General features: G+C 44.1%; 1 non-coding gene across 1 annotated transcript; it reads left to right on the forward strand.

The window, feature by feature from the left end:
• Positions 1-18,648: 18,648 nt before the first annotated feature.
• LOC123724649 (5.8S ribosomal RNA) lies at positions 18,649-18,802 on the forward strand. The gene has a single exon (XR_006757190.1). It is a non-coding gene; the product is annotated as a 5.8S ribosomal RNA (ribosomal RNA).
• Positions 18,803-23,138: the final 4,336 nt, after the last annotated feature.

A 23,138-nucleotide genomic window follows, 5' to 3' on the forward strand; every position in this document is an offset into this window, starting at 1 on the left:
ACTATTCTGTTGTAACAAATAATCTGTGTATAATATTATCATTACACTCTGTCCAGATTTATAGCCATACATTTGCTCCAGGTTGTGAATCTACAGTGTCACCTGTACGCCATAGGTTTATATTGCATAATCCTCACCATACTGTGCAGATATTAGTATCCCACTGGGCACAAACTGGTTGAATCAATGTGTTGTTTTACAGGGTCAGCCATAGTAGTACGGCGTCCCTGGAGCAAATTAGGGTTAAGTGCCTTGCTCAACAGCACATCGACAGATGTATACCTTGTCAGCGAAGGGTGTACGAACCAGCAACCTTTTGGTTACTGGGTTAACGCTCTAACCGCTAGGCTACCTGCTGCCCATAACAAACCTAAAAACAAAGATGGTGCTGCAGTGGATAGCTGCCGTATTACAGGCTCCTGACCATTATTTTGTATGTTTTTTTTTACACTAATCTTAACTTTTTTTGTAAAATAATGTTTCCGGCATTGTTTCCAATGACCAAAAACAGCTTCTAGACATCAGAACAGCAGTCACTAACCTCGATTTGGATTAAGATTTTACTTCAACGAGTCGACAGCTCTGGATGTTATGCTTACCCCGTACTAGGTCCCGATCCGCAGCAGCGAAAAAGAGGCAAGCAAAGTGGCGTCATGATTAGACTACGTCGGCAAGCATCTAGATTGCCCTCGGTTTTGTTGCCGAATGTACAATCCCAAGAGAACAAACTGGACAAGCTCCGTTCGAGACTATCCTATCAATGGGACCTAAAGATCTGTAATATCCTGTTTCTCAGAGTCGTGGCTGAGTAAGGACATGGATAATATACACCTCACTGGTTTTTCCATGCATGGTCAAGATTGGTCGGCAGCCTTGGGTAAACTGAGAGTGGGAGGGGTGTGTCTCTTTGTTAACAACAGCTGGTACGCGATCTCTAAAGTTAAGGAAGTCTCGGGTTTTTGCTCACCTCATGATAAGCTGCAGACCATATTATTTACCAAACATTTTCATCTGTATTTTTCGTAGCTGTCTATTTACCGCCACAAACCGATGCTGACACTAAAACCTCACTCAACGAGCTGTATAAGGCCATAAGCAAACAAGAAAATGCTCATCCAGAGGCGACGCTTCTCATGGGCGGGGGATTTTAATGCAGGGAAACTGAAATCCGTTTCACCTAATTTTTTACCAGAATGTCACCTGTACAACTAGAAGCAACACAACTTTAGATTACCTTTACTCCACACACAAAAACAAGGCCCTCCCTTGCCCTCCATTTGGCAAATCTGACCATTCCTACTTACAAACAAAAACTCAAACAGGAAGTGCCAGTGATGCACTCAATACGGAATTGGTCCGATGAAGCGATGCTAAGCTACAGGACTGCTTCACTAGCACAAAGTGGATTGTGTTCCGGGATTCCTCCGATAACATTGAGGAGTTTACCACATCAGTCACCGGCTTCATTAATAAGTGCATTGATGACATTGTGCATTCATATCCCAACCGAAACCCATGTATTACATGCAACATCCGCACTGAGCTAAAGATGGGCAGACTGATAGGAGTGAAGATGGTGATGTAAGGTTAGTGAGGGAGCTACCGCTTTCAAGGAGTGGGACACTAATCCGGACACTTATAAGAAATCCTGCTATGACCGCCGATGAGCCATCAAACAGGCAAAGCGTCAAAACTAAGATCGAATCCTACTACGCCGGCTCTGACGCTCGTCGGATGTGGCAGGGCTTGCAAACTATCACAGATTACAAAGGGAAACCCAGCCATGAGCTGCCCAGTGACGAGAGCCTACCAGACAAGCTAAATTGCTTCTATGCTTACCTCGAGGCATGCAACACTGAACCATGTATGAGAGCACCAGCAGTGTGATCTCTCTCTCTGTAGCCTTTGTGAGTAGGACCTTCAAGCAGGTCAACATTCAGATGGATTAAGAGGACACGTACTCAGAGCATGCGCTGACCAGCTGGCGAGTGTCTTCACTGACATGTTCAATCTCTCCCTGACCTAGTCTGTAAGACCTACGTTTCAAGCAGAACATCATAGTCCATGTGCCCAAGAACGCCAAGGTAACCTGTTTAAATGACTATCGTCCTGTAGCACTCGCATCTGTAGCCCTAAAACGCTTTGAAAGGTTGGCTCACATCAACACCATCATCCCAGACACCCTGCCCCACTCTAATTTGCATACCGCCCCAATAGATCCACAGATTATGCGATCTCTATTTCTCTCCACACTGCCCTCACCCACCTAGATAAAAGGAATACCTATGTGAAAATGCTGTTTATTGACTACAGCGTTCAACACCATAGTGCCCTACAAGCTAATCACTAAGCTCAGGACCCTGGGAATGAACAACTCCCTCTGCAAATGGATCCTGGTGGTGAGAGTAGTCACCAACACATCAGCCACGCTGACCCTCAACATGGGGGCCCTTCAGGGTGCGTGCATAGTCCCCGCCTGTTCTCCCTGTTCACCCACGACTGCGTGCACTAGGGCAACACCTTCATTAAGTTTTCTGACAACATGACGGTGGTAAGCTTGACACCAACAACAATGAGACTGCCTACAGAGAGGAGGTCAGTGACCTGGCAGTGTGGTGCCACGATAACTCCTTCATTGTCATTGTCATTGCTAATCATGGACTACATGAAAATGGAGGCCCGAGCACACCCCCAAGAAATAAGACTACTAAATAGTTAACCAAATAGCTACCCGTACTATCTGCATTGACCCTCTTTGCACTAACTATTTTGACTCATGACATTGCTGCTGCTACTGTCTATTATCTATCCTGTTGCCTAGCTACTTTACCCCTACCTACTGTATACTGCTGTTACTGTCTATTATCTAGCCTGTTGCCTAGTTACTTTACCCCTACCTACTGTATACTGCTGTTACTGTCTATTATCTATCCTGTTGCCTAGTTACTTTACCCCTACCTACAGTATACTGCTGCTACTGTTAATGATCTATCCTGTTGCCTAGTTACTTTACCCCTACCTACAGTATACTGCTGCTACTGTTAATGATCTATCCTGTTGCCTAGTTACTTTACCCCTACCTACAGTATATCTCAGACTGGCCAATAAAAATAAAAGATTAAGATGGGCAAAGGAACACAGACACTGAACAGTGGAACTCTGCCTAGAAGGCCAGCATCCCAGAGTCACCTCTTCACTGCTGACATTGAGACTGGTGTTTTGCAGGTGCTATTTAATGAAGTTGCCAGTTGAGGACTTGTGAGGCGTCTGTTTCTCAAACTAGACACTCTAATGTACTTGTCCTCTTGCTCAGTTGCGCCACGGGGCCTCCCACTCCTCTTTCTCTTCTGGTTAGAGCCAGTTTGCGCTGTTCTGTGAAGGGAGTAGTACACAGCGTTGTCCGAGATCTTCAGTTTCTTGCCAATTTCTCTCATGGAATAGAATTCATTTCTCATAACAAGAATAGACTGACGAGTTTCGGAAGAAAGTTCTTTGTTTCTGGCCATTTTGAGCCTGTAATCGAACCCACAAATGCTGATGCTCCAGATACTCAACTAGTCTAAAGAAGGCCAGTTTTACTGCTTCTTTAATCAGGACAACAGTTTTCAGCTGTGCTAACATAATTGCAGGTTTTCTAATGATCAATTAGCCTTTTAAAATGATAAACTTGGATTAGCTAACACAACGTGCCATTGGAACACAGGAGTGATGGTTGCTGATAATGGGCCTCTGTATGCCTATGTAGATATTCCATAAAAAATTAGCCGTTTCCAGCTACAATAGCCATTTACAACATTAACAATGTCTACACTGTATTTCTGATTAATTTGATGTTATTTTAATGGACAAAAAAAAAAGTTTTTTCTTTCAAAAACAAGAACATTTCTAAGTGACCCCAAACTTTTGAACGGTAGTGTATGTCCAGTACATGTTGTATCTACCTCAATTACCACGTACCACTGCACATTGACTTGGTACTGGTACCCCATGTACACTGAGTGCACAAAACATTAAGAACACCTTCCTAATATTGAGTTGCACAAGGTGTCAAAAGAGCATTCCATTGGGATGCTGGCCATCCAACAGTTGTGTCAAGTTGACTGGATGTCCTTTGGGTGGTGGACCATTCCCGATACACATAAGAAACTGTTGCGTGTGGAAAAACCCAGCAGCACTGCAGTTCTTGACACAAAACGGTGCACAAGGAACCTACTACCATACCCTGTTCAAAGTCACTTAAATATTTTGTCTTGCCCATTCACCGTCTGAATGGCACACATACACAATCCATGTCTCAATTGTCTAATTTATCCTTCTTTAACCATCTACACTGATTGAAGTGGATTTAACAGGTGACATCAATAAGGGATCATAGCTTCCAACTGGATTCACCTGGCCAGTCCATGTCATTAAACAGGTGTTCTTAATGTTTTGTAGATTCAGTGTATATCATCAGTGTCAACTGTAAACTAATCTAATGTAACAAATAATGGTTATATTGTACAATTATTACATACCGTGCAGATCCATGTCTACTCCAGGCTGCTAATCTACTGTCACCTATATAGCATAGGGGTATAGTGTATAATCATCACACACTGTGGGGAATGATATACATCTACACCAGGCTGCTAATCTAGTGTTGAGGTTCTATGCCAAACTGACGTGATTCTTTGGTTGAATTACCTCCTTGGTTGAATGAATGAATGAATGAATGAATGAATGAATGAATGAATGAATGAATGAATGAATGAATGAATGAACAAGAGGCTGTCCAAATGAATTCAGTCATTTCACGTCTGAACCATCTTGCTGAACATCCCCCAATTGAAGGACTCATTTGAAGTGAATTTGAAGTATCAGTGTTGTTTAGTTGCTGTTTTCCTGCACAATCTTTTGCTTATCTTCAGTGATGAGCTTGGCTGGTCCTTTGTTCTCCTATGAGCATTGTCCCGTGGATGTAAAATTGAGTACCACTTCCTACCAGTAGAGGGCTGTAGTGTTCTGCAGGATAGAGTCTGGTGGTCTGTGCACTAGTGTTGATCAATGTTCCCTCGGTAAAGGAATGCATGCGCCTTTCTTTGACGTGCAGTTTTCTTTTCAAACCAGTCAAGGATGGACATTGTTCACATAGCGAAGGCCTGCTAGGCTTGGTCCATGGGTTTGGATTTGGACATGCTCCTCCTGATTTAGGGCTTGCATCACCAGGTGAGGGTAATTAGGTAAATTGTTGAGAAAGGAGATAGATGATCTGTTAAAACGGATTGGACAGTTGGTCAGAAAATAATGAAGAATTTCAATAAGAATTTATCTTCAGTAAGTAGTCTAGTCCCAGTAAGCAGAAGCACTCCACTGGTCTTCCTTGTCCATCGGGAGGAGGATCTGAAAAGATCTGTAGAATGTTTGTCCCTCACAGCATTATGGTGGTGGGCATCGCCTCAGGAAGTAGGGGTGCTGGGGGTAGCTGCAGCACCGCCTTACATATTTTTTTTAACATATATTGTGTTTTCTCCACAAAATGTGTGAACTAGTCCTTTCTTAGGCCTGCATGAACGGAGAAAAGACTCCTCAGCAGCACCTCTCACACCCCCACCCCTATTTATCTCTCTCTATCTACTCTCTTTGTCTCGCTGTCTCTGTCTCTATCTGTCATGTCTCTCTCTCTCTCTCTCTCTCTCTCTCTCTCTCTCTCTCTCTCTCTGTGTGTTTTCCTCTTTCTCTTCTCTTATCAGCAGTGTTTTTTAGATTCTCTATACATTTCTGGTGGTGGAGAGGCACGGAAGACCCGCAGGCATTACAAATCTCAGTGAAAAATGACGTGCCGCCCAATGCCACCTTGCTGGAGTTGAAAACATATCTGATCGAGCCTTCTCCCGTAATATCACTTTAATGGTCCTTTTGTGAGTTATGACAATCTCAGCAATACCCTCATTAATCCCACACTCCTCAATCTCAGCAATACCCTCATTAATCCCACACTCCTCAATCTCAGCAAGAAGAGCACCTGTCAGGCTTCCTTAGCTATTAAACCAGTTGATACTACTGACCGTGCCGTAATGATTAGAGGTGGGCTTTTTCATCACGGTGGGGCGGTTGGCGGCGGATGGCGGGACGTGATGAGCTGGCGAGATCTACCGGGGGTTTCAGCGTACAAAAAGCGTAAAAAGCGGGTACCTTGATGAGATGGGCCAGACTGAGAATTATCTCTGACTCTCCAGGGTAACGGAGACGGGGTAATACATCTCGGCTCTGCCATTAAGCGCTACCGCTGCAGCTAACGCTAAGTGGACCTGCACCACCAGAGGGCCTGTTGTCATTAGTCCATATCTCCCAGGAATGGAAATGTTTTTAATGGTGTAGCCTATGAGCAGGAAGGAAAGGGTAAGGTATGGCTGACCTCATGAATTACAAGACACCGGAAGTGGCATCGTGACACCTAATGAGAAGCAACCAAAATAGAGGTTGGAGTGAAACAATAATGTGATGATGTAGTGGTTTCACGACCCTGTAGGTCCAGGTCTAGTCGGCTCCACTTGGTGTCAGGGGGTTTGAATTACACCCTGGTTTTTCAAAGCAAATGACTGGAACAGTACCATCAAGAGTTTTTTTTATCTAATTCCGATATGGGGAATTTCCACGGTAACACCGGTGACACTGACACTCAGAGTTTGCACTTTAAAATGTTTATGTCAAAGAAAAACACATTTATTTGAAGAAAAGTGCCGATGCAAAGTTTGGGAAGAGAATGACGGCACAAATCGTCATTCTGTTACCAAACTTTGCATCTGCACTGTTCTTCAAGTAAATATATATTTGTAACACTTTCAGTAGAAATGTGTTTTTGTGAAATGTTTGGTGAAAATAGTTAAAAGTAGTCCTTGTGCATAAACTTGATTTGTTTAACTTTGCAATCATCATTTTTTACTTGAGATACATTTTAAATGGACAAATCTGAGTCTCAGTGTCACTGTTTTCGTGGAATAGCCCACATACAATATTCTTTCGTGCATGGGACGGTCGTAATCAGTAGTTCCAATCCATCTGCATTAACCTCTCCTTCTTGTCTACTCAATGGGAAAAATATTGAAAGAGCTCAATGAGCCTAGCTCAGTCCTATTATTGCTGGTGGAGCTGACTAAACACCAGGACTCTACTACTGTGACCTCTATTGTCTCCCAACTCTATAATTTATCACACACATGAGAAAATGCATATTAATTCACAGCAATCCATTAGACCAATGGAAGCTGGCTCTATAAATCAAACCAAAGGGCTCTCTAATTGACTCACACACAAAGGGAAAGCTGTTTATGACAGAGACGGGAGGAGAGGAGAAGGGGAAAGAGAGAGCGAGAGAAGAAGAGGGGGTACCATTACATCACTGGAAGAAGAAGAAGAAGAGGAAGAGGGAGGAAGAGCAGAGGAAGGCGATGCAACAAGGATCTATATGAAACGGACGAGAATTCTGAGAAAAGCGTGTAGTGTAGCAAAGCAGAGTGGAGAGCAAGCAGAGCAGAGAGCAGAGCAGAGAGCGAGCGGAGAATGAGCAGAGAGCGAGCGGAGCAAGCAGAGCAGAGAGCAAGCAGAGCAGAGAGCAGAGCAGAGAGCAAGCGGAGCAAGCAGAGCAGAGAGCAAGCGGAGCAAGCAGAGCAGAGAACAGAGCAGAGAGCAAGCGGAGCAAGCAGAGCAGAGAGCAAGCGGAGCAAGCAGAGCAGAGAGCGAGCGGAGCAAGCAGAGCAGAGAGCGAGCGGAGCAAGCAGAGGGGACAGTGGAGAGCGAGAGCGGAGCTCAGCCTCTGACCTGTGTGTCCTTTGTTCTGTGACTGATGACATGGTGTGGTATGACATGCCTTGGTTATGAGCCTTATGGCCATACATATTATTTCACCTATGGCCCATGGGTCTGTATGGTGTAGCAGAGAGGGGAAGGGGGAATTCTCCCAGGACCCTTAGTGGCCTGGCTAATTAGCTAAAAGAGGCCTCCTTTCTATGCTTCCTTTCTCTCCTTTATCGTGCTCTGTTTCTCTTGCTCATTCTCCATACCCCTGTTAATCTCTCTCTCTCTACAGCCCTCCCTGTCCCTACATTCCTCTCTGTATTTTTCATTCTCCATCCCTCTCTCAATCTATCTATGTGGCAGTAATTGCATTTCCTATTCTGATAATTAGAGTAACTCAAACCTAATACGATTGCTACAAATGCCTGTTAACCTTAACAGATTACAGTTCACTAACGCTGTGAACACAGAAACACCAATTCCCCATGTGGTTAAAAGCTTTCATTTAAGCCACATCATCTGTTAAGAATGTGTTTACTATCTCTCTCTCTGTCTCTCTCTCTCGCAATTCAATTCAAATTGCTTTATTGGCATGACGTAACCATACAATAGACAATAACAATAACAATGGCATAGAGGACATGTGTAGGTTGGTTTGTCTGTCAGACTCACTCTCTCGCTCTCTCTCTGTCTCTCTCTCTGCTCCTCCACATCCGTCTAACGTGCTCCCCCGCTCACTTCTCACCTGAGGAAATGTTAAGTATGGGCCCAGGAACCACTAACTCTATCATACCTCACAGTGATGGGCAGAGCCCAGGGAGGAGTACAATGGGCAACCACATCACTCCTCTCCTTCCTTTCCTCCCTTCCTCCCTCCCGCCCTCTCTTCCTCTTTCCTTTTTTTGTCTCGCCCCCTGAAAGAGCAATTATCTTCCGTCATTTGATCAGGCATGCAAAGCGCCTCATCGAACCATTATGGACAGTGACTCACTCTGACTTGCGAAAGGTTAATGTGTTGGATGATTGTAAAATTGTTTGGCTATTTCAAGGCACTGAGAAAGGGATAACTCAACTGTAAAATTTGATCAGCTTTGAAGCTGTGGATTTCTGGCTCATTGCCTCCCACCCCATCTCTACCTCCCACCCCTTCTCCTCCCTCCACCTTTCTCTACCCCCCTCTATCACTCTAATCTTCCTCTCTTTCATTACCCCTTTCCATCTCTTTCTTCCTGCCCCCTTAGTCATTGTCTGTCTCTCCCTCTCTCTCCCGCTTTCACTCTTTCGCCACTTATCCTTCTCTCCCTGCCTGTCTTTTAACCATGGGTTCAGAGGTGAAGGGGCTAATCTCATCCACGTGGCATCCAGAAGTGCTTTCTGGGAACTGACCCGCCTCCTCCCATATCCCGGAGCACGATTTACTATGCATCTACCCATCCATATGGAACAACATTACTTCACTTTACAGTTCAAAGGCACCCTCCCTCACTCACACGTGGTTATTGTTAAGCAGGGTAACGCAAAAGAGACCCTGATGTCACCTTGTATCAGAGAATGACCCCTCAGAACAGCTTTGAACATTGTAGAGTTATAGTAGTGCTGTTTTTCTGTATCTGTATTTTCCTCTTAAAAATACTGAACAGCATACTGTGTTTAAAACCTGCATTCGTGAAACAGTTTGGATAATGGCTTTTGATTGGTGGCTCTGTAGGGGTAGCTATCACCTGGGAGTCACTAACAGCACCCTATTCCCTATATAGTACATAGGGAGATCTGGTCAAAAATAGTGGACTGTTGTCTGAGTGGAGTTACAGAGATCAGGGAGGGAGGCAGGAGACCCCAGAGAGTAATTACCTATAGCGCACCGCACCACTGAGCACAGCAGAGCCCAGCAGAGCCCAGCAGAGCACAGCAGAGCACTGCAGAGCACATCAGAACACATCAGAGCACCCCTGAGCACAGCAGAACACAGCAGAGGACCACCGAGCACAGCAGAGCACCACTGAGAACAGCAGAGCACCACCGAGCACAGCAGAGCACCACCGAGCACAGCAGAGCACAACAGAGCACCACTGAGCACAGCAGAGCACCACCGAGCACAGCAGAGCACCACTGAGCACAGCAGAGCACCACTGAGCACAGCAGAGCACCACCGAGCACAGCAGAGCATCACCGAGCACAGCAGAGCACAGAAGAGCACGGCAGAGCACCACCAAGCACAGCAGAGCACCACAGAGCACCGCAGAGCACGGCAGAGCACAGCAGAGCACCGCAGAGCATCGCAGAGCACGGCACGGAACGGCAGAACACGGAACGGCAGAGCACGGCACGGAACGGCAGAGCACCACATGGCACAGCATCACACACAGGGACTAGATGACATTCAACTCTAACAGACATGAGTGGATATATGCACAGAGGTACACACAAACACACACGCACAAGCACACACACACACACACACACACCACACACACACACACACACACACACACACACACACACACACACACACACACACACACACACACACACACACACAGACAGATACACGCACACACGTCTTACTATACTTGTGAGGACTTTTTAGGGACCAACAATTGATTCCCATTCAAAAGCCTATTTTCCCTAACACCTTAACCTTAACCCCCTAACTCCTAACTCCTAACCCTAACTCCTAACCCTAATTCTAACCCCAACACTAACTCTAAACCTAACCCCTAACCCGAACCCTAACCCCGAATCCTAATTCTAACCCTAAACCTAACCCCTAATCCTAACCCTAAACGTAACCCCTTAGCCTTACCCCTAAACCTAACCCCTAAGCCTTACCCCTAAACCTAACCCCTAAGCCTTACCCCTAACCCTAACCCTAAACCTAACCCCTAAGCCTTACCTCTAAACCTAACCCCTAAGCCTTACCCCTAACACTAACCCTAAACCTAACTCCTAAACCTAACCCCTAAGCCGTACCCCTAACCCTAACCCTAAACCTAACCCCTAAACTAACCCCTAACCCCAACCCTAAACCTAACCCCTAAGCCTTAACCCTAAGTGAAAATAGCCTTTTTACAAGTGAGGACCGGCAAAATGTCCTCCCTTCTCAGAATTTTAGTTGGTTTACTATTGTTGTGAGGACTTCTGGTACTAACAAGTATAGTAAAATGTATACACGCACGCACGCACGCACACACACACACACACACACACACTTTCATAAGTACAAACTCAAAGGCACATATAGGCAAAGAGGACACACGCACATGTACACACTCATACACACTTATACACACAACACACACACGCTGTGACTTTGGTTCTGTCTAAAGGCTCTCCCTTTGATAAGTCACTGGGGATGAAGCCACAACAAAGGGAGACGAGAGCTGTAACTAGACTCCACTGGCGCCTGCTTACTCAAAACCACTAACGCTGGCCAGCAGCAACCAACCAACTGCCATCTCAAATAAAACTGGCACTGGGGAGTTATAAGTCTATAAAATATATATATATTTATAATTTATTCGATGTACAGAGCTGGTTGAGCCCCGTTAATCATATGTTATCCAGTATATATATATATATATATATATATATATATATATATATATATATATATATATATATATATATATATACCTGCCATATATCGAGCCATATAGTTGAAATATGACTGCCATAAAAGAGATGCAAGATGTATGGGAGAAGAAAATAGAGTGACATGACGCGAAGGCTTGTCTTTGATTGCAGGGAGAGAAAAAGAGAAGCAGAGAGAGTGAGATCAACAGAGAGAGAGAGGGAGAGAGAGTTGGCTTGGCGGTAACAGTTCGCTTCTTTGTCTCTCTTTCCCTCTCATTCCTCAGTCTTTCCCCATCTCTCTCTCTCTCTCTCTCTCTCTCTTTTCTCTCTCATGATCTCTCTCGCTATCTCTATCCCCCTCTCTCTCTCTTTATCCTTCATCTGTCTTTCTCTCTCTCTCTCTCTCTCTCTCTCTCTCTCTCTCTCTCTCTCTCTCTCTCTCTCCCTCCCTCTCTCCTTAGTCTTTCTATGGCTCTGTCCTTGCAGCTTTGTCTTGGCTCACCCTCTCAATGATAATTCCCTCATAGGAACTGCTCTGTACAGCTCTGTAACTCTAACTCAACAGATGGGCGGACGCCTCATTACCTTTAATATGTCCAACATCAATTAGACAGGAGGTAATTGGGAAACCGTGGAGGTGATTGCAAGGTAGTGTGGCCGCATACGAAAATGCATGCAACCGCTTACACACACAAAACATACACGCACATGCACAAGCACACACACACGGTCGCACACACAAACCCCTGTGGTAATGAATGGGTGTCATCAAGCCCAAAAGGGATGGCAGTGCCAAGGCATGACAGAGAGATGAAGTGGTGGAGATGATGGAGGGAGGAAAGGGAGTTGGGTTGCCTCTTCTCTGGCATAATGTCTCTCCCTTCAGTGTCTTCAGACAATCTTGATAGGTTACCGTGCAGCAGAGAGGTGATGAGCTGTGTTTTAGCAGCCTAGCTTGATAGGTTACCGTGCAGCAGAGAGGTGATGAGCTGTGTGATAGCAGCCTAGCTTGATAGGTTACCGTGCAGCAGAGAGGAGATGAGCTGTGTGATAGCAGCCTAGCTTGATAGGTTACCGTGCAGCAGAGAGGTGATGAGCTGTGTGATAGCAGCCTAGCTTGATAGGTTACCGTGCAGCAGAGAGGAGATGAGCTGTGTGATAGCAGCCTAGCTTGATAGGTTACCGTGCAGCAGAGAGGAGATGAGCTGTGTGATAGCAGCCTAGCTTGATAGGTTACCGTGCAGCAGAGAGGTGATGAGCTGTGTGATAGCAGCCTAGCTTGATAGGTTACCACGCAGCAGAGAGGAGATGAGCTGTGTGATAGCAGCCTAGCTTGATAGGTTACCGTGCAGCAGAGAGGAGATGAGCTGTGTGATAGCAGCCTAGCTTGATAGGTTACCACGCAGCAGAGAGGAGATGAGCTGTGTGATAGCAGCCTAGCTTGATGGGCTACCGTGCAGCAGAGAGGAGGTGCCTACCTTATCTTTGTCCTCCATGTCTTCTCTCTCTCTCCTGTAACAATGGCCTGCATCCCTCTCAGCCTTCCCTATATTCCTCTCATATCCTCCATGTCTTGTCTCTCTCCTATAACAATACATCTCTCTCACCTGTTTTATTTTCCTCTGTTCTTCCCTCTCTTTCCCTTCACATCTTCATTACTTCTTTATTTGTATTATTATTTACATTTTTAGGGGGTAGATCAGCTTTAATATTTCAGATAGATTGTGGCTTCTATCAATGTAATCGTCTGCATCATTTCCAATCCCCCATATATTTTCTTTGGTTCTTTATGACCTTTCTTGTAGCTGTGAGAGATGAGTTTCCTCTTGGCTCTGCTTGGTGTGTGTGTGTGTGTGTGTGTGTGTGTGTGTGTGTGTGTGTGTGTGTGTGTGTGTGTGTGTGTGTGTGTGTGTGTGTGTGTGTGTGTGTGTGTGTGTGGTGTGTGTGTGTGTGTGTGTGTGCGTGCATGTGCATTTCTATGTGTCCACACACACGTCTATGTATGTATTAGTTTGGAGACGGCTATCTATGTATCTGTCAGGTGGCGCTGCTGACTCAGCCCATCACACGCCGCGTGTCTTCCTCTGAGCAGATGCATCTGCCAGCCGGGCCAAGGTATATGTGCCATCACTAACAGACACAACATAGGCTTCATTATCCAGACGAATGGCTTACTGCAGCACATAACTAGCCTAGAGGAGGGTGTGTGTGTGTGTGTGTGTGTGTGTGTGTGTGTGTGTGTGTGTGTGTGTGTGTGTGTGTGTGTGTGTGTGTGTGTGTGTGTGTGTGTGTGTGTGTGTGTGTGTGTGTGTGTGTGTGTGTGTGTGTGTGTGTGTGTGTGTGTGGTGCGTGCGTGCGTGCGTGTGTGCGAGCTTGCATGTGTTTAAAGGGTAATATGCTACTCTAGGCTGTCGTTCCAAGCTGTTTTGTTGTCTACGGCATCGAACCCAACCCTTTGTTTCAGCCTGCTCTGCAGATATGGGAGGATATAATGTGGAGAGAGAATGTGGTCACCCCTAAACAAAGCACATCTGGGCCCGGTTTCCCAAAAGTGTCTTAAGGCTCGTTAGAACCTTCATAGGAGCATCGTTAAATCTCCTATCTGTTTCTCAAAACAATCTCTATTAAAGTTGCACTTGAAAACTCTCGTTATTTACAGACTGCCTCAGACCACTCGTAGAACAGCTAAGTGTGTCGTTAGATGCTTTTTTGCCCTTCTGCATCACTTTATACACAGAAGATCTCCGCTAAACATATAATCAAGATGTTTATCCGTCTCTCTATGACCTCTGATCATTTGGGAATGACGTTGACTACAAATGCCAATACCTTTCCAAATGAAAAAGTGATGGATAAAAAAATGCTTAAAATGAAAAGCGAGATTAAATCATAAATACAGTAATTCTAAAGTCTACATAGGCCTACATATTTAAATCCTATTGAAATAAATGTCATGTTCAGTCATATTAGTTCTATTTGTAGGCTACACTGTTTGTCATTTTTGCCTCAATATATTTCTTGAAATGTAACAGCATGTGCACAATGATGTGCCAAATGAATCTGGGATTGAGTGCATTACTGTAGGGCAAGCATTACAATAATATTCTTGGCGATTAGGTGATAATATCTTTCTAGGAGTTGATCAGTCGTCAGTATTGTGGAATAATTGTAATGTGAGGGTAAGATTTGACTGGAGAAAGTTGATCTGAGAGCAGCGCTGCCTTTCTTTCCATCCTATCAGTGTCGACACCTGCCTCAACCACTCACTTAGTGAACGTTCTCTCTGCGTGGTGTTTTGGGAAACACGTGTTACATGTCCGGCTGTTGTAGGAAAGATGCATCGTTAAAACACTTGTAAGCCTAAGTTCCATCGCTATCGGTAACCCAGGCCCAGGTGTTTTTATGGAGAGCCTGTATCTCTGAGGTCTCCCGCTGGCTGGCTGACTGACTGGCTGCATGGCAGGCTGGTTGGCTGGCTGGCTCCCTGCATGGCTGGCTGACTGGCTGCATAGCTAGGAGAGGAGAGCGTAGAGAGGAAACCAGAGAGCAGCTTCCTTTGTGTAAATATCATCCCTGGTCCCCATGCACCTGCACAGAGAGGAATGGCGATAACCATTAAGACAGGGCTGGCAGAGGTCAGCCATGATTTGTTTATTACACAATGGAAAATGGAATCAAAGTGGCAGGGGTTTTCTTTTAGAATGTAATGGTGGATCTTTGCGGGATTTGTGTGTGCGTGGTGTGTGTGTCTGTACGTGTGTGTGCATATGTGTGTGTGTGTGCATATGTGTGTGCATCCAATTCATATTCACATTTGCTTTGTGTGTGTCTTTTCCAATGATTCACAACCATCAGCAGCGTGGTGATTATTCATGCCCGTTGCTCTTCAAGCTTGTTGCTCTTACGTGAGGTGAGTTTTAAGTGGTTCTCTGTAAGTGACTCCTGGACCTCTCTGCCATCTCTGTCACCACGGTGGAAAGGATTACACATATACTATCACACAGTGACAGAACAGGAATCTCGTATACAGGAGGGGAGCAGTGATCTTTTCACAGCTAGTATAGGTCACATCACATCCCATTAGAACAGTGTAAGGAGGAAGGACCATGAAGACTCTCAGAAATCATACACAGAGAAATGTAAACGCTACTTGGCGTTTCTCCCTCCAACATGGGTTACATTGTACACTAATGTATGTTAATGTAACAGGGTTGTTTATGTTTCCACTTGCCACTGCAGAAATATGTATTTGATGTTTATGTATTCCTGTTGGTTGGTTTCATTTACATATCAATAAGGTGTATGTGGTTGCCATTGGACATGCTTGCAGATAAGGGGAGATCACAAAAGTATTTTCTAAGTAGATTTAATTATACAGTTGAAGTCGGAAGTTTACATACACCTTAGCCAAATACATTTAAACTTTCACAATTCCTGACATTTAATCCGAGTAAAAATTCCCTGTCTTTGGTCAGTTAGGATCACCACTTTATTTGAAGAATGTGAAATATCAGAATAACAGTAGAGAGAATGATTTATTTCAGCTTTTATTTCTTTCATCACATTCCCAGTGGGTCAGAAGTTTTACATACACTCAATTAGTATATGGTAGCATTGTGTTTGAAATTGTTTAACTTGGGTCAAACTTTTCGGGTAGCCTTCTACAAGCTTCCCACAATAAGTTGGGTGAATTTTGGCCCATTCCTCCTGACAGAGCTGGTGTAACTGAGTCAGGTTTGTAGGCCTCCTTGCTCGCACACGCTTTTTCAGTTCTGCCCACAACTTTTCTATGGGATTGAGGTCAGGGCTTTGTGATGGCCACTCCAATACCTTGACTTTGTTATCCTTAAGCCATTTTGCCACAACTTTGGAAGTATGCTTGGGGTCATTGTCCATTTGGAAGACCCATTTGGACCAAGCTTTAACTTCCTGACTGATGTCTTGAGATGTTGCTTGCGTACTATTGTTTGTACAGATGAACGTGGTACCTTCAGGCATTTGGAAATTGCTCCCAAGGATGAACCAGACTTGTGGAGGTCTACAATTGTTTTTCTGAGGTCTTGGCTGATTTCTTTTGATTTTCCCATGATGTCAAGCAAAGAGGCACTGAGTTTGAAGGTAGGCCTTGAAATACATCCACAGGTAAACCTCCAATTGACTCAAATGATGTCAATTAGCCTATCAGAAGCTTCTAAAGCCACATAATTTTCTGGAATTTTCAAAGCTGTTTAAAGGCACAGTCAACTTAGTGTAGATAAACTTCTGACACACTCTAATTGTGATACAGTGAATTATAAATGAAATAATCTGTCTGTAAACAATTGTTGGAAAAATGACTTGTGTCATGCACAAAGTAGATGTCCTAACTGACTTGCCAAAACTATAATTTGTTAACAAGAAATTTGTGGAGTGGTTGAAAAACGAGTTTTAATGACTCCAACCTAAGAGTATGTAAACTTCTGACTTCAACTGTATATACAGTACCAGTCAAAAGTTTGGACACACTTACTCATTCAAGGGCTTTTCTTTATTTTCACTATTTTCTACATTGTAGATTAATAGTTAAAGACATCAAAACTATAAATAACACATATGGAATCATATAGTAACCAAAAAAGTGTTAAACAAATATTTTAGATGTTACATTCTTCAAAGTAGCCACCCTTTGCCTTGATGACAGCTTTGCACACTCTTGGCATTCTCTCAACCAGCTTCATGAGGAATGCTTTTCAACAGTCTTGAAGGAGTTCTCAAATATGTTAAGCACTTGTTGGCTGATTTTGCTTCACTCTGCGGTCCAACTCATCCCAAACCATCTCACTTGGGTTAAGGTCGGGTGATTGTGGAGGCCAGGTCATCTGATGCAGCACTCCATCAATTTCCTTAGTCAAATAGCCCTTACACAGCCTGGTGGTGTGTTCTGGGTCATTGTCCTGTTGAAAAACAAATTATAGTCCCACTAAGTGCAAACCAGATGGGACGGCGTATCGCTGCACAATGCTGTTGTAGCCATGCTGGTTAAGTGTCCCTTGAATTCTAAATAAATCACCTACTGTGTCACCAGCAAAGCACCCCCACACTATCACACCTCCTCTTCCATGCTTCACGGTGGGAACCACACATGCGGAGATCATCTGTTCACTTACTCTGCGTCTCACAAAGACACAGCGGTTAGAACCAAAAATCTCAAATTTGGACTCATGAGACCAAAGGACAGACTTCCACCAGTCTAATGTCCATTGCTCGTGTTTCTTGGCCAAAGCAAGTATCTTCTTCTTATTGGTGTCCTTTCGTAGTGGTTTCTTTGCAGCAATTCGACTATGATGGTCTGATTCACGTAGTCTCCTCTGGACAGTTGATGTTGAGATGTGTCTGTTACTTGAACTCTGTGAAGCATTTATGTGGGCTGAAATCTGAGGTGCAGTTAACTCTAATGAACTTATCCTCTGGGTCTTCTTCTTGTGGCGGTCCTCATGAGAGCCAGTTTCATCATAGCGCTTGATGATTTTGCAACTGCACTTGAATAAACTTTTAAAGTTCTTGACATTTTCCAGATTGACTGACCTTCATGACTTAAAGTAATGATGGACTGTAATTTTTCTTTGCTTAATTGTGCTGTTCTTGCCATAATATGGACTTGGTCTTTTACTAAATAGGGTTATCTTCTGTATACCATCCCTACCTTATCACAACCCAACTGATTGGCTCAAACGTATTAAGAAGGAAAGAAATTCCACAAATTTACTTTTAACAAGGCACACTTGTTAACCTCTATGGGCTAGGCGGGACGAATTCGTCCCACCTACGTAACAGCCACTTGAAGCCTGTGGCGCGATTTTCAAAACCTTAAAAATCCTATTACTTCAATTTCTCAAACATATGACTATTTTACAGCTATTTAAAGACAAGACTCTCGTTAATCTAACCACACTGTCCGATTTCAAAAAGGCTTTACAACGAAAGCAAAACATTAGATTATGTCAGCAGAGTACCAAGCCAGAAATAATCAGACACCCATTTTTCAAGCTAGCATATAATGTCACAAAAACCCAGAAGACAGCTAAATGCAACACTAACCTTAAGAATTATAGATACAGACCTCCTCTATGCACTCGATATGTCCGATTTTAAAATAGCTTTTTGGTGAAAGCACATTTTGCAATATTCTAAGTACATAGCCCAGGCATCACGGGCTAGCTATTTAGATGCTCTGGCGAAGGGCGGGCAGAGGAACGGAGGGCAACCTCCCATCTCTGCCTTAGCCTATAGCCTCTGCGTAAAACTGGACAAAAAGAGTACAACTCTTAGCGGTGGATCACTCGGCTCGTGCGTCGATGAAGAACGCAGCTAGCTGCGAGAACTAATGTGAATTGCAGGACACATTGATCATCGACACTTCGAACGCACTTTGCGGCCCCAGGTTCCTCCTGGGGCTACGTCTGTCTGAGGGTCGCTTTATCATCAATCGGAAACCTCAGGGTTTCCGCGGCTGGGGTAGTCGCAGGCCGCCACCGTGCGGCCTTCGTCCCCCTAAGTGCAGACCAGGACGGCTCGGTGGGAGGGTCGAGGAGGAGCTCCGGCTCTCTCTCCCCAAGTTTAGCACTCACCATAATCATATTTACTATTATAAAAGTTTGATTACCTTTTGTTGTCTTCGTCAGAATGCACTCCCAGGACTGCTACTTCAATAACAAATGTTGGTTTGGTCCAAAATAATCCATCGTTATATCCGAATAGCGGCGTTTTGTTCGTGCGTCCCAGACACTATCCGAAATGGTAAAGAAGGGTCGTGCGCATGGCGCAATTCGTGACAAAAAAATTCTAAATATTCCATTACCGTACTTCGAAGCATGTCAACCGCTGTTTAAAATCAATTTTTATGCCATTTTTCTCGTAGAAAAGCGATAATATTCCGACCGGGAATCTCCTTTTCGGCAAACAGAGGAAAAAAAATCACAAAGACGGGGGCGGTCAGGTCACGCGCCTAAGCCCAGAGTCCCTTGATCGGCCACTTGAGAAAGGCGATAATGTGTTTCAGCCTGGGGCTGGGATGACGACATTCAGGTTTTTCCCGGGCTCTGAGCGCCTATGGACGACGTAGGAAGTGTCACGTTAGAGCAGAGATCCTTAGTAAAAGATAGAGATGGCAAAGAAGTTCCAGAAATGGTCAGACAGGCCACTTCCTGTAAAGGAATCTCTCAGGTTTTGACCTGCCATTTGAGTTCTGTTATACTCACAGACACCATTCAAACAGTTTTAGAAACTTTAGGGTGTTTTCTATCCATATGCAATAAGTATATGCATATTCTAGTTACTGGGTAGGAGTGGTAACCAGATTAAATCGGGTACGTTTTTTATCCAGCCGTGTCAATACTGCCCCCTAGCCCTAACAGGTTAATTGAAATGCATTCCAGGTGACAACCTCATGAAGCTGGTTGAGAGAATGCCAAGAGTGTGCAAAGCTGTCATCAAGGCAAAGGGTGGCTACTTTGAAGAATATAAAATATAAAATATATTTAGATTTGTTTCACACTTTTTTGGTTACTTCATGATTCCACGTGTTATTTCATAGTTTTGATGTCTTCACTATTATTCTAAAATGTATAAAATTGTTTAAAAAAATTATGAAAAACCCTTGAATGAGTGAGTGTGTCCAAACTTTTGACTGGTACTGTTTTTATATTCACTCACTGCCCAGTTTATTAGGTACACCACCCCGTTCACAAAAATGGATAGCTTCTTCAGACAGTGAGTCACGTGGCCGTGGCTTGCTATATAAAGCAGACTGGCATCGAGGCATTCAGTTACTGTTCGATTGAATGTTAGAATGGGCAAAACGTGTGACCTAAGTGACTTTGAGCGTGGTATGATCATCGGTGCAGGGCCTGGTCCGACGAATCCCAGTTCCTGTTGAGTCATGCTGATGGCAGAGTCAGGATTTGGCATAAGCAGCATGAGTCCATGGACCCATCCTGCTGGTGTCAACGGTACAGGCTGGTGGAGGTGGTAATACCAACAAAGCAACGATTGAACACAACATCGTATCTGAGCATTGTTGCTCACCAAAGCCAATAGAGCGTCTTTCGGATGAGATGGAACGGGCTGTTCGCAGTATGAATATACCGCCGTCCGATCTACAGCATCTGCGTGATGCCATCGTGTCAGCAGGGACCAACATCCCTGTGGGTATCCCTGTGGAACAAGAAATCATAGTATTTGTTAACATCCTTGTAGGTTGATTCATAACCTGAACCAGATTACAGACACTGGTTAATCAACCTACCAGGGTGTTTATATACACAGCTGTGTGCCTTTCCAAATAATGTACAATCAATTGAATTTACCACAGGTGGACTCCAAGTTGTACAAACATCTCAAGGATGATCAATGGAAACAGGATGCACCTGAGTTCAATTTTGAGTCTTACAGCAAATGGTCTGAATACTTATGTAAATTAGATATTATGTATTTTTTATTTGTACATTTGCAAAAATTTCTAAAACCTGTTTTTGCTTCGTCAATATGGCGTATTGTGTGTAGATTGATGAGTGGAAAAAATAATTGTATCCATTTTAGAATAAGGCTGTAACGTAACAAAATGTGCAAAAGGTCAAGGGGTCTGAATTCTTTCTGAATGCACCGTATATACAGTATACTGTATATAAGTGTGTACGTGTGTGTGTACAGTACCTGTTAGGTATTGGGGGCTTCCTCAGATGCGCTTTTGTATGTTATTGCTGTAAGAGTGAGTTAGCTAGCATGCTCCAGTTGTAATGGTCGCATTAGCTCCCATGCTAAAAAACAAATCACAAATCTACAGCCATCAACATACTGCTGTCCTGCACATCTAAAGTACATCCTTGTGTCAATCGTCAGAATAGACACCAATCATGTGGGACCGCTGGCTGGGCATTCCTTTCTTTAAAAACACAACGTAAGACAGTTAGGAAGTAAGATCACATCTGTTACACTAACATGGTTTAATGTGATAGGTGTAAGAATGTGTAATATTTGAGTCCTATTTAACCTCCGTTTGACCCTGCCACTCTTAGTGCATCTGTCCATCAGAGGGATGTCGACTCTGGAGTTCTGTTCCGGCAGCTGTGTGGAATCTTGGAATCCTGCTGGAGAGTTCCAACGTTCCCTCCACTGTCATGAGGTCCTGTGGTTAATGAATACCAGCGCAGGAATACTGCCCCCCCCACCACCTTTCCCTGTCTCTCATTTTTTCTCTTTTTCTCCCTCTCCCCCCTCTCTCTCCTTCCCTCTATCCCTATCTCCATCTCTCTCTCTCTCTCTATTGACACACAGAGCTATCCTTGTTAGTTTTGGTCAGGCCTCTGTAGTACGGCCTGCTTGTCTGTATTCCCTACTGAGAGGGTCCTTGTATGCTGTCAATGGGTTTTTTTCTCTCTTTAGAGACAGCCTTCATGTTGGTCCTGTAGGTTGTGTTGTAGTCTCTGTAGGAATGGATGGTCTTTAAGGTATTAGATGGTGTTTGATCCAATGAAGGAACCTCTCATGGGACTGCAGGGGCCACCAGTATAGGGCCCAGAGAGGGCCCTTCTTTCTTCTCTGTGTTGGTCTATCCTCTCCCTGAATGGGACTAAATGCTCTTCCAACACCCCTGTCCTCCTCCCTCCCCTATCATCTCTTCTTCTCTCGTCTTCATGTATCCACTTCAGTGTTTGGTGAGGCAAACCCTCATTAACCTGGGGAGATTGGAGGGAGAAACAATCTTGTGTGATTATGTTCAGTGGGTATTCTGGGGACGCGGAGGTGGGGGTGGAGTGGGGTCGGTTCTGGCAGGCAGGTCACACGTGATACAAGTACTATTAGATATCCATCCATGTCTGAGGACGTTGGGAGAGAACGTGGAAACCGGCAACTAAGGGCAACTGAGTGCTTCTATCTTCAAATAGGTTTGGGTTTTGCTATGGCATTGTGGACGGGATGACAGATGGGCGTGAACATCTGCATCTGGTTCTAAAGGTTGTCTGTTTGAATCCAGCGATAGAAAGTTGTTTATGATATTTTTGTTTTAAGCCTATCCCAAACCATAACCCTTACCTTAACCATTCTGAGTTGATGCCTAACCTTTAAGAATTCTGAGTTAATGCCTAAACTCAACCTTAAATACTTCAAAATGTGATGTTTGGAACAACTTAGAAATGTGACATTTGAGATACATAGATGAATGTCTAATTCTGACCAGAGACATTGAAAGCTTGTTGGGTTCAGGATGGTTGGCCCCCTGGTTCCCTCTGCCCAATCACAGCACCACAGCAGTTATTTGCATGTGAATGGACTGTAAAATCTCGAGCAAGTCTAATGATCTTACATTGGAATGTGTTTTTTTTTATTATGGGAGCTAGGATGTGTGTGTTTGAGTTAAATTAGTTGGTTGTAGTCTGGTCTTATTTGTCCTGGAAATTAATTACGAATTACTGGAACAAAGAAACTGGCTCGACACATTACTGATGATGTCTGTGGGATAAAAAATAACATCTGTCTGTCCTATTATGGCCACTTGGGGTCACTGTTTGACATTCTTCAGTGGAGCACAAAGGAACGTTGCTTTACCTTTTATGTAAGATACAGACAGTAGGGGAGAGAGTGGTAAGTTGAGCCACCCTTGTTTCAAGGAAACCATACACAAAATTCATTATTTGACCAAATATTTAGGAAGAGGTCTTCATTTCATGGAGTCTGTGAAGGAAGAAACCGCATGGAAAAAGTGGTAAGCAAGTTAGATAAAAAAAAAAGATTTTCACCAAGTCAAATTCATT

The sequence above is a fragment of the Salmo salar genome, chromosome 10 (assembly GCF_965601325.2).
Source record: "Salmo salar chromosome 10, fSalSal1, whole genome shotgun sequence".
NCBI classification, from domain to species: Eukaryota; Metazoa; Chordata; class Actinopteri; order Salmoniformes; family Salmonidae; genus Salmo; species Salmo salar.